The sequence below is a fragment of the Sceloporus undulatus genome, chromosome 9 (genome assembly GCF_019175285.1).
Source record: "Sceloporus undulatus isolate JIND9_A2432 ecotype Alabama chromosome 9, SceUnd_v1.1, whole genome shotgun sequence".
NCBI lineage: Eukaryota > Metazoa > Chordata > Lepidosauria > Squamata > Phrynosomatidae > Sceloporus > Sceloporus undulatus.
Genome location: NC_056530.1, coordinates 851,222 through 862,871, shown reverse-complemented (window position 1 = coordinate 862,871; position 11,650 = coordinate 851,222). Strand labels below are relative to the sequence as shown.

The 11,650-nt window shown below is 49.6% G+C and overlaps 2 long non-coding RNA genes across 2 annotated transcripts in view; both read left to right on the top strand.

Annotated features, from left to right (window-relative positions):
• Positions 1-4,166, top strand: part of LOC121915104 — a 7,020-nt gene extending 2,854 nt beyond the window's left edge. The window contains exon 3 of the long non-coding RNA XR_006100647.1: positions 4,068-4,166. This is a non-coding gene — a long non-coding RNA (uncharacterized LOC121915104). The remainder of the gene's footprint in view (positions 1-4,067) is intronic.
• A 160-nt stretch (positions 4,167-4,326) lies between these two features.
• LOC121915103 lies at positions 4,327-8,964 on the top strand. The gene is made up of 3 exons (XR_006100646.1): positions 4,327-4,488; positions 6,215-6,327; positions 6,427-8,964. It is a non-coding gene; the product is annotated as an uncharacterized LOC121915103 (long non-coding RNA).
• The last annotated feature ends 2,686 nt before the right edge of the window (positions 8,965-11,650 follow it).

The window sequence follows — 11,650 nt, the reverse complement described above, 5'->3', positions numbered from 1 at the left end:
GATGGGGGGAGGTTTGGGATACGGGGGATGCCTGGGCCGGGGACAACACCTTGGTGGGCGGAGCTCCTATTGAGGTTGTGTGGGGCAGGGGGAGGTATGGCGGTGGGAGAAGGGACTTCCGTTCCAGGGGAAGGCGGGATCGATGCATTATATCTATCCCTCCTTCCTGTCCCCTTCCCAACCTGAAGGACCTGAGGGTCACTCCAACCGTGCCACAAACCCTGTCGCTGCTCCTGTGCAATGCCAGGTCCATTAATAACAAGACCCACATCCTCCAGGACCTACTGGAGGACTCAAAGTGTGACCTGGCTTGCATTACCGAGACCTGGCTGGGGCCTGAAGGGGATGCTGTGTGGGCTCAGGCCCTGCCTGCTGGGTACTCGGTGAAGGACCAGCGCAGGTTAGGTGGGCGGGGGGTGTGTGTGGCCTTGGTACATAGGAACACCGTCTCCCTCTCCAGGAACCACATCCGACAGACCTCCTATATCGAGTGTATTTACCTGACCCTAAAGGCTAGGGACAGTCTAGGGATTCTGTTAGTGTATCGGCCACCCCGTGCATTAGCGGACTCCCTTAACGAGCTGACACAGCTGGTCGCTGAGCTGATGTTGGAGACGCCCAGGCTTCTTGTCCTGGGCGACTTCAACATCTCCCTCACGGCCAGCCATGTTCCATCTGGTGCGGCTCGGGAATTCTTGGAGACCATGGCGGCCATGGGCCTGTCCCAGCTGATACAGGGTCCTACGCATTGCGCGGGTAATACTCTCGATTTGGTATTCTGTTCGGAGGCGGAAAATCCGTGGGCGGAAATAGTTAATATTTCCCCCCTGCCATGGACGGATCATTTCCTGGTGGAGGTGAAAATCAAGGCCTCTACCCAGATCCCCCCCGGGGGTGGTGGACCAGTTAGGATGGTCCACCCTCGAAGGCTGATGGAACCTGAGAGGTTCCAGGAAGCCTTAGAGGGTCTCACGGTTGGTAATGACGGCGACCCTGTTGATGCCCTCACCGGTATCTGGAATACCGGTCTTTCTAGGGCTATACACAGGATCGCTCCCAAGCGCCCTCTCAGGCCTGCTTCCAAACGTAAGCCCTGGTTTACGGAAGATCTCCGGGCAAGGAAGCGGGTTCTGCGACGGCTAGAGTACCGTTGGCGGAAACACCTTCGCTTACACGACAAGACTCTCCTAGACCAACTGTTAGAGGACTACGGAGAGGCAATACGAGCAACAAAGAATTCGTTCTATGGTGCTCGTATTGCGTCCGCTGAGTCGCGTCCGGCAGAGTTGTTCAGGGTGGTCAGGGAGCTAACTCAGCTCCCTCCCACCCTGAACCAGATCCTTGAACCTTCTAAGGCCTGCTGTGACATGTTTAACGACTTTTTTGTGGATAAAACTTCTCGTATAAGCGAAGGTCTGAACGCTGACGTTATAGCAGATCCTAGGGTAGAAGTGTCCAGAGCCTCCGTGGACTATGTTAAACTGGATCAGTTTGAGTTGGTAAGTACTGAGGATGTGGACAAGATCCTCGGAAGTGTTCGGAAAACAACCTGCTCCCTTGATCCCTGCCCCTCGTGGTTAGCAGCCCAGGGGGGACCGGTAGTAACATCGCTGTTACACTGGATAATTAATACATCTCTGAGGGATGGGCAATTTCCATCGGATCTAAAATTGGCCACTGTAAAACCGATCCTAAAAAAGCCCTCCCTCGACCCCCTGGTACATAATAATTATCGGCCTGTTTCGCTGCTTCCATTTTTGGGAAAGGTGATCGAGAGGGCGGTTGCGATCCAGCTTCAGGCGGTCTTGGATGAAACGGATTATCTGGACCCATTTCAAACTGGCTTCCGGGCGGGTTACGGGGTTGAGACGGCCATGGTCGCCCTGGTCGATGATCTCCGTCTGAGCATCGACGGGGGAAGCGTGTCCCTGTTGGTGCTCTTGGACATCTCAGCGGCTTTCGATACCATAGACCATGGTATCCTTCTGGGACGCCTGGCAGAGGTGGGGATCGGGGGCACTGCGCTTCAGTGGTTCCGGTCCTACCTCTCCGGGAAGTCCCAGATGGTGCAGCTGGGAGACGTGTGCTCCGATGAGAGACCCCTTAAAACTGGGGTCCCTCAAGGGGCCATTCTGTCTCCCATGCTATTTAACATTTACATGAAACCGCTGGGAGAGATCATCCGGAGACATGGGGCGCGGGGTTATCAGTACGCTGATGACACCCAAATTATCTTCTCTATGTCTCCGACTGATGCAGTGACTGGGGATGGCGTCTCTCCTCTCGTGGCCTGTCTGGAGTCAGTAATGGGCTGGATGAGGGAAAACCGACTCAAGTTGAATCCAGAGAAAACGGAGGTACTAGTGATAGGTTCTCCTGGTCCAGGAATGGCGGTGGTTCCACCTGTCCTGAACGGGGTCACGCTCCCTGTGAAGGACTCCGTGCGCAGTCTGGGGGTGCTTCTTGACTCGTCACTCCACCTGACTGCTCAGGTGAATGCGACGGTCAAGAGCACCTGTCATCAGCTTCGGCTGATTCGCCAGCTGCGCCCATACCTGGCCCAGAGGGACCTAGAAACTGTTGTACATGCTCTGGTAACTTCGAGACTGGATTTCTGCAATGTACTCTACATGGGGCAACCCTTATACCAAACTCGGAAGCTTCAGATGGTGCAGAACATGGCAGCCCGGCTGGTCACTGGTGCCTCCAGGACCAGCCACATAACACCGGTTTTAAGGGATCTCCATTGGCTGCCCATTCGCTTCCGAGCCCAATATAAGGTGTTGGTAATTACCTACAAAGCCCTAAATGGCTTGGGCCCAGGATACCTAAAGGACCGCCTCTCCCCGTACATTCCGCCTCGCACCCTCAGAACGTCCGGGCAGCAGCTACTGAAGGTGCCTGGGGCTAGATTAGTCTCCACGACTCGGAGGACCTACTCCATAGCTGCCCCAGCCCTTTGGAACGCGCTGCCCACCGAGCTCCGCTCGTCCTCTACCCTGGCCCAATTTAGGAAGGATCTCAAAACCTTCCTATTCCAGCAGGCATTCCCCGAATAAATATCCTGTGGGCCTCCCTCCTCTTCCGTGGCCAAGAGGCTGGGCTATGGGGCATTTTACTGCTGTTTTGTTTTAGCTGTGTTTTTAACTTTGTATGTTTTAATATGTTGTGAGCCGCCCTGATCGGAGGAAGGGCGGCATATAAATAAAACTTTTATTATTATTATTTATTATTAATCACAGATTTGATTCATATCTCCTCTCTAGGAATATCCAGGTCCTCCAGTGCAACTCTATGGTCAAGTTCAACCCAAAGTCTCACTGAAGGACCTAGAGATGCCTAGAGAGAATACTACTCCGCTAGCCTTGTGTAGCTCCTCCAGAAGTGCAAGTTCTATGGTCCATGTCTGTCGGACGTTGGCCACAGAGTTGCCCTGGAGCACCTACAAAATGTATTTGTATCCCGCAGTTACCTTTCACTGTGTAATTTTCCTACTTTTTAAAACAATATTAAAGGCTTCACTTTTTAAATTATTCCTAAAGGGAGAGTGAAGGGGAAGCTCTGGTCTTACGGCTCCATGACCAGAAGGACTACCTCTGGAATGCAAAAGGTCTGGAAACTATAAAGCTCTATGAGGAGAGATGTAGGGAGTTAGGTTTGTTTGGCCTGGAGAAGAGAAGGTTAAGAGGGGCCATGATAGCCCTGTTTCAGTATTATGAAGGGGTGTCATATTGAGGATGGGGCAAGCTTGTTTTTTTGCTGCTCCAAAGAATAGGACCCAGAACAATGGATGCCAGCTATAGGAAAAGAGATTCTCCCTCAATATTAGGAAGAACGTGACAGTAAGAGCGGTTTCACAGAGGAAGAGACTTCCCTGGAGAGTGGGGCAGTCTCCTTCTTTGGAGGTCTTTAAACAAAGGCTGGATGGCCATCTCTAGGGGATGCTTTGAGTGTGTATTCCTGCATGGCAAGGGGTTGGACTGGATGACCCTTGGGTCTCTTCCAACTCTATGATTCTATTATTCTATACCAGGAAACCTATAGTTACTGTTCTCTGTTCCCTAAAGGCAAAAGAGAGAGGAGGAGGGGGTCAAGCCTGGAACCCGAGAAGGAATGAATATCCAAAGAACGGGTTGTTGGCAGCATTGCACCGGAAAGAGGAGGCAAGTATCTGGGTAGATTTTGGCCACATCCCAGGCCCCTTTTGGCCACACAGCAGTTCTCCCAAAACGATATTCAAGGAAGAGAGCCTTGAGCTTTTCCACTGGAGAGGGAACGTTATGCGTTTGTGAGATGCAAATGGTTTGTCTTGTTCTTTGCAGACAGTGGGACTCTGGGATCTCATCGACAGACAGCCCCTCAGAGGAATCAGTTCCTGGGCTTGGCAGCTCACCTCAAGCTGTACTTCTGGGAAGAAGATCAAGACCTATGTACTTCTGGGTAGAAGATCAAGACCTAGCTGTCTAATACCACTCCCTCTTCTGCCGTGTGAGTATTGCTGGCTGTGGCCCCATACAGACAGACCCAAATAATAAAGCTGCTTCGGGTCACTTTGGAGGTATGCTGTTTAAATGATGCATGCATCTTAAGAGACCCAAACCTGTGCCAAAGCTGTGCTCCAGTCCTTAGGATTTGATTGTGGGTTTCGTGCCACTTCCGGACTCTTAGGATGCATGCATCATTTAAACAGTATACCTCCAAAGTGACCCGAAGCAGCTTTATTTTGGCCTGTCTGTCACAGCTATCCCTCTAGGGATTTTTCCCTAGCGCAGAGTTCACATAGCTAGGATGTAAGTAAGGTCTTTGGCCTTTTGGGGCAGATTCTGGTGAAAGTATCTAAGACGGAAGCACATGTTGCCCTAGAAATAGGACCTTTCGGTTTCCCATAAAGAGGGAAAGAAACGCAAGGGCTAGATCACGGAGGAAAATAACCTCTCTTTCTTTTCTGTAGGAAAGATTGGTAATTTAATTTAATTATTTAAATATTTGCGTCTTATTTTAAAAATATCAAGGTGACACACTATAAAACTAACTTCCCCAGCTTAAAACAATGCAAGCGTGTGGCATCTTGGTTTGCATGTTGGCCTCCTACTCTGGAGACCAGGGTTCGATTCCCAGCCTGGCCACGAAACTCATTGAGCGCCCTTGGGCAAGTCACATCCTCTCAGCCTCAGAGGATGGCAGTGGCAAGCCCCCTCTGAAGAGCCTTTGCCAAGAAAACCCCATGATAGCCTTGCCTTAGGATTGACGTAAGTCAGAAACGACTTGAAGGCACACAACAACAATTAACAGGATTTTAAAAGGCGAAAATGTAAACAAGTTAAAAGAAGATAAAGGCTGCATCTGCACTGCCAAAATAGTCTTTCTTGACACTTAAACTGTGATGGCTCAGTGCTGTGGAATTCTGGGATTTGTAGTTCAGGGAGATATTTAGCCTTCTTTGACCGAGAGTTCTGGGGCCCCACCAAACTACCATTCCCAGAATTCCATAGCATTGAGCCATGGCAGTTAAAGTAGCGACAAGCCAGACTATTTTGGCAGTGCGGATGCAACCAAAGACAAGTTAGAAATAGTCCAAAACTATTTAAAACCAGGCATGTGTAGATTTGTGTAAAATCAATTGGCTCTCAAAGGTTTTAGTAGAAACATTGGTGGAGAGCCTGCATCAGAGATATAGCTATTTCATTGCCTAATCGGACCCCAGAAACTCATTTTAAAAGCCAGTTAGTCATCCTGAGTGATAGGTTTGCTGGTGAGCAAGGTCCTGCAGAATGCCACTACTGGCCTCCTTTTGAGTAGTAGAAGCAGGGCCCCTATAGCTCTTTCTTTTCCACACTTCAATCAGAAAAAAGAAACAAAACCAGCACATGGTCAGCAACAGCCTTCCCTGCAGCCCTTTGCAGCAGCCAGGGCAGTACTCTATCCCCAAACTGTTGCCCTGTAAGAGATTTTGGACTTCAGCTCCCAGAGGCTTCATCCACGTTGGCCAATTGTCTGGGATTCTGGGAGCTGGAGTCCAAAATCCCTTAAAGAGCACAGTTTGGGGATCACTGAGCTAGAGCACTGGATGACCAAGGACCGGTTTCGTGGCTCAAAATAGAGGACATTTTCCGTCCAGACTCGAGGCTGAAATGTAGGACATGTCCAGGAAAATGAGGACCTCTGGTCATCCTGTCCCAGGACAGCTCACTCACCTTCTGTCTTCCTTTTTTAGGTACCAAAGAACACTGGAAGAACAGGCAGCGGCCGGCCTGGGTGACAGTGTTCTGGTGAGATGCTCTTAGAGTTACATTTTCTCCTGCAATGTGAAGAATCATCAAGTGTCTGGTCAGTGCCCCTCTCTTGCTTTGCTCCAGAGACACAAGGGAGGATGTGTTGTGGGGGGCTATGCAAACAATACAGTTGTTGGTTTTTCCTCTCTGCTAGATTTCTCAGCTCAACGCAGAAGGGAACCAGGCAAGGCCTTTCCTGCTGGAACAGGAAGCATCCTTCAGCGAGATCAGCTGCTGTGTTCAGATGCATGTCTGACACATGGTCAACCAAGAGGACAAACCTTTAGTTTCTGAGTTTATGCAAGATTGTGTGAGCTTGGAAGAGCTGTTATCTGAAGCAGAGGGCTGGCCCCATACATCAATGTCTGGGCTCATCCACCTGTTTTGGTAGAATGGCCGGTGTCATTTCCAGGTTCCTGAGGCTCACAGAAGTTACTCAGAGGCATTGCTGCACTTATAACTCAGGTCTTACAGGAGACAGGCGCTTGAACTGAATTCATAGAAGCAATGAAGTACAACTTATGAAACAAACGCCAAGATGATGTAGCAGACACAGAGGCCCCATACAGACAGGCCAAAACTCCTAAGAGTCCAGAAGCCACGCCAAAGCCTTGCTCCAGTCCTTAGAACTGGAGCATGGCTTCCGGACTCTTGGGACACATGCAACACTTAAACAGCGTACGTCCAAAGTGACCCAAAGCAGCATCATTTTGGACTATTTATGGGGCTGTAGTTGTATAATTTAGTAGCGTTTGGTTTTTGGAGATGTATAAACAGATAAGGCCTCCCCCCATGTTTTGTTTGTATTGTGTATAGTAGTTGTAACGTTGTATCCTACAGAGTGGGACTCAAATGGTGGCATGTATGTGCTGATTTTTCCACCTTGTTTTGTTTTGTACTGTGTAGTGTTTGTAATGTTGCATAGAGATAGAGTGGGACTCGATGGTGGCGTGTGTGTATATGTGTGCAGTCCCCCTCCCCCCCGTTTTGTTTGTCCTGGTGTGCTATTTACAGTCATCCCTCTGAATTCAGAGTGTTGGAACTTGTGGTTTTGATAATATGCAGGTTTCCCAGTTTCTCCTGCTCCTTTCCACCCCCTTCCTACCCTCCCTCCTTACCTCCTCGTTTTGCACCACTACCCCACCTAGCTAGCGGAGGCAGGGAGGATGGGATTTGAATATTGAATTCACGGGGGTCCCCAGAATGGATCCCCCGTGAATTTGGAGGGATGACTGTATAACAGCGGCCTTTGAGAGGTCAAACAACTCTTTTGACAGGGTTTGCCTGGTTGAGGCTTGCCCCTCCTCCAGGGCTGTCAGGCCTCCTCCGCGACTGGAAGTTCCGTCCCTTCCTGGCCTCCCAACCAATCAGGGAGACCACCAGCTGAGAGAAGGGCGGGACTTCCGGCTGCAAGGGAGTCGCAGCGTTACAAAGGTTGGGAACCACTGCTGTATAATGTTGCATCCCTATAGAGTGGGACTCAATGTGCATGCAGCTTCCCTTCTCTTCCCCCCCAGTTTTGTTTGTATTGTGTGTAGTATTTTGTAACGTTGCATTCCTATTGAGTGGGACTGAATAGTGGCATGTGTACATGGTCCCCTCCCCCCGGTTTAGGGTTGCCATATCCTGCTTTTAGGTGGGACAGTCCCGGTTTCAGGGCCTTGGGATTGACCCTTCCCAGGTTTAACAAGATGTCCTTGGCCCTGCCGGCCGGGGCCCCTCAGGCTGCCACCTGCCTCTGCCGCCCGCAGGCCTGCAACTCCTCCTCCTCTAGACTTGGACGCTGCCTTCAGCCTCTCCAGCTGCGGGCCGGGTGGCGCTCCTCCTCCTCCGCATGCTCCTGCAGCGGCCACCCACTTCCTCCTCCATGTTTTTTGCGCAGCCCGCCCTCATCCTCCTTTATGGCGCATGGCACGCGGCCCACCTACTTCCCCCTCCTCCTTTGCGCGGCTGCGTCATCCACAGCACTTCTGCGGGGCTGTGGCTGGCGCCAGCTCACACTTGCCCCACTTGCGCGTGCACGGGACCATATAGGGAGTGCTCGTCCCCTTCAAGCTGGCTGGCCAATGGCAGAAGGGCAGGGAGGGGCTGTTTCCAGCCCCAGCCTACCATTGGCCAGTCTCAAGAGGGAGGTGGAGCCGAGGAGGAGGAGTGAGACTCTGGGCCTGCCAGGGGGAGGGAAAAGCATCCTTTCTTGGTGCATGGGGAGGAAGAGGAGGAGGAGGCCCATTTTCAAAGGTTTTTTGTGTGTGTCCTCTATTTAAAAAAAATGTGCCCTAGTTTGGAGGCACTGACTTATGTCAACCCTATCTGTGAGGGGCCTGGTTGGTTGGCTACGCCCCGTTTTAAATTTTGTCCTTCGTTTTTTTTACGTTTCTCCCCAGGTGGTGGTACCAGTTATGACAACCCTACCCCTGTTTTGTTTGTACTGTATGTAGTATTTGCAATTTTATATGCCTATAGAGTGGGACTCAATGGTGGTGTGTGCATGCAGCTGTGCTGCCATTAGGGACAATGGGACTTTGAGTAAGTCCCCGTTGTCACGTGTGCCGCTGCTGCATGCACACGCTGCCATTGGGGACAATGGGGGCTTGCCATCCGTGGATGTTTAAATCTGGCAAGCCCACAGATAAAGAGGCGTATATACATATACACATTAAGAAATGTACTGTATTTGTGTTCTAATAAACTATTTTTTAAAAAAGGAAAAAATCCACTTGTCCAGACTGAGATTCTGTGTCACTGGCAAGCAGGGTGCTGAATGAAGGGTGGTGCACTGAGCTCCTTCCCACCAGTGAGCTGTGGGATAGAGTAAGCCAAGGGAGGAGAGACAAGAAAAAAAGCTTATTGTCTCTGGTTGTGTGTCTGTGTGTGTTATAAGCTGTTCACTCTCTGAGGGGTCGCATAGTATTGTGTAGCGCAGTCTCCATCCCCTGTGACACCCCTGGAAATGTTAAGGTAAATGATCCACTGGGAAAATTGAGAGCACAGAACGTTGGGCATGAGTGGTGTGTGGCAGGGAGTATGAATGTGATTTGAAAAGGTGTGTAAGGGTTACTCTGTGTTGTTGTTGCATGCCTCCAACTTGTTCCCAAGGCAAACCCATTGTGGGGGTTTTGTTGGCAAGATTTGTTTGGGAGGAGTTTTGCCTCTGCCTTCCCCTGAGGCTGAGAGAGCATGACTTTGTCTAAGGTCACCCAGCGGGTTTTGTGGCTGAGCTGGGATTAGAACCGTGGTCCCCAGAGTCCTAGACAACAACTCAATCTTATTTTTAAGTCGAAGGCAGGTTTCAGGAGGAATATTATGGATTTTGATATGACCTGTGGATAAGTCAAGGGTAAAATCTTGGGGCATTCAGCAAAGGGTCTACAGCAGCGATTCCCAAGCTTTGGTCTTCCAGATATTTTGGACTTCAGGACTGTCGGTCAAGTTAGCTAGAGCTTCTGGGTGCTCAAACCACATGCCACATTGGCAGTTCTGGAGATCTGGAGACCAGGGTTCGATTCCTGCTGGGCCATGAAACCCACTGGGTGACCTTGGGCAAGTCACACTCTCTCAGCCTCAGGGGAAGGCCATGGCAAACCCCTCTGAAGAAACTTGCCAAGAAAACCCCATTATAGGTTCACCATTAGTCAGTAACAACTTCAAGGCACACAACAACAGTATTCAGAATTAGGGCACAGAAGGACTGCAACGTTTCAGGTTGGCCACCACCAAAGGGCATTCCAGTAAAGGAATTAATTTTTGCCCAGTCACATACCCTCAGCCCCAGGAAATCCCATGATAGTTTTGCCTAGAAGGTACACAACAACAACCCCAAAGAGAAGATTGCAGAGCAAAGTGGTCTCCAAAGGGTGCTCTACTATTACTGCAGTGTTCAGCAAAGGAAGCTTCAGTAATAACACATACATACTTCCCTGGAAGTGATGGGGCAGAAGCCACTCCACTGAAATGGTTGGACTCAGCTTCAAAAACAAAAGAACTAGGTTAGCAAACTACAGTGTTCCTCATGGCTACCAGAGGGCAACCCGGTATAAGAATTGCTGTATGTGTTTAAATTTTAGATGGTGAGCTCAAGACACAAAGCCCAGACCGGTAAGAAAAAAGGATAGGAACTGCATCTCTTGGGGAACAGAGGTCAACAGGTAATAAAAGGGGCAATTCAGTGGCAGCATGCTCCCTAGACTGACTTACCTGGACTATCTTTGTCTTTGGCCAGGAAATTTATTAACTAGATATAGAAAAACATGTTGCTAAAGAATTCAAAGATATAGCCCTGTTAGTATGTAGAATCAGTATGCAGAGAGATCCTGTAGCACCTTTTGAGACTAACTAATGAAGGAAGTTGGCAGCATGAGCTTTTGTAGACTTCAGTCTACTTATCTGCATCTGAGGAAGTAGACCTGCTCTACAAAAACTCATGCTGCCAACTTCTTTCCTTAGTTAGTCACAAAGGTGCTACAAGATCTCTCTACAAGTTGCTAAAGACTTACAGACATGGCTTCCCCGACTCATAGTCATCCTTTTACCTTTTACCTTAGCCAGAGTCATCCATATGAGAATGCCCTAGTTGCAAGCACTCCTTGCTTATTTTCTCCAGTGCCAGTCCCATCACACGCTATTCACTGTCACTCTGCCAACCTGTCATCGTATTATGATGCATCTAAATATGGAGATTCCATTCTGAGGTCATAATCAACTGCCATGATACTTCAAAACCCAATGAGACTGATGTTCTAACCTCCTTGTTCTGGGTAAAGCAAAGGTGGGCAGCTGCCCAAGGCATAGGTGCAACAAATATCCCCACTGTCTCCCATGCCTTCCCATCCAAAAATCATCTGAAGTATCAGGAAAGGGCCCCTCCTGATCACTAGGGATTAATTTCACCAAGGATTCACCTTCTCCTGCTGTGAGTTAGGACCTACCCTTTTCTTTTTTCCTAAGCAATCCCCTAAACAAATCTGGCAAAGGGGTCTTTCTTTGCTCCTCAAGCAAGCAGGAGGGACAAGCATGAAAGCTGGAGGCTTCCTTCAGATGATGACACATTTAAATATTGGAAGAAATGTTTTCAATTGTACTGTTCCTTTAACTTGTTCTCTGCTCTGAGTTCCAATATTGCGGGGGGGGGGGGAGTGGAATATAAGTACATTCATCGCATCCATCAGACGTAAACTGAATCCAAATAAAACGGAGGTACTCGCTATAGGCAATCCTAATCTGGGAATGGTGATAAGCTCTCCAGTTCTGGACGGGGTCACACTTCCCCTAAAGGACTGCGTCCGCAGATTGAGGTACTCCTGGACTTGTCGCTTCAGCTGTCATCTCCGGTGGATGCGACAGCCAGGAGTGCCTGTTATCAGCTTCGGCTGATATGCCAG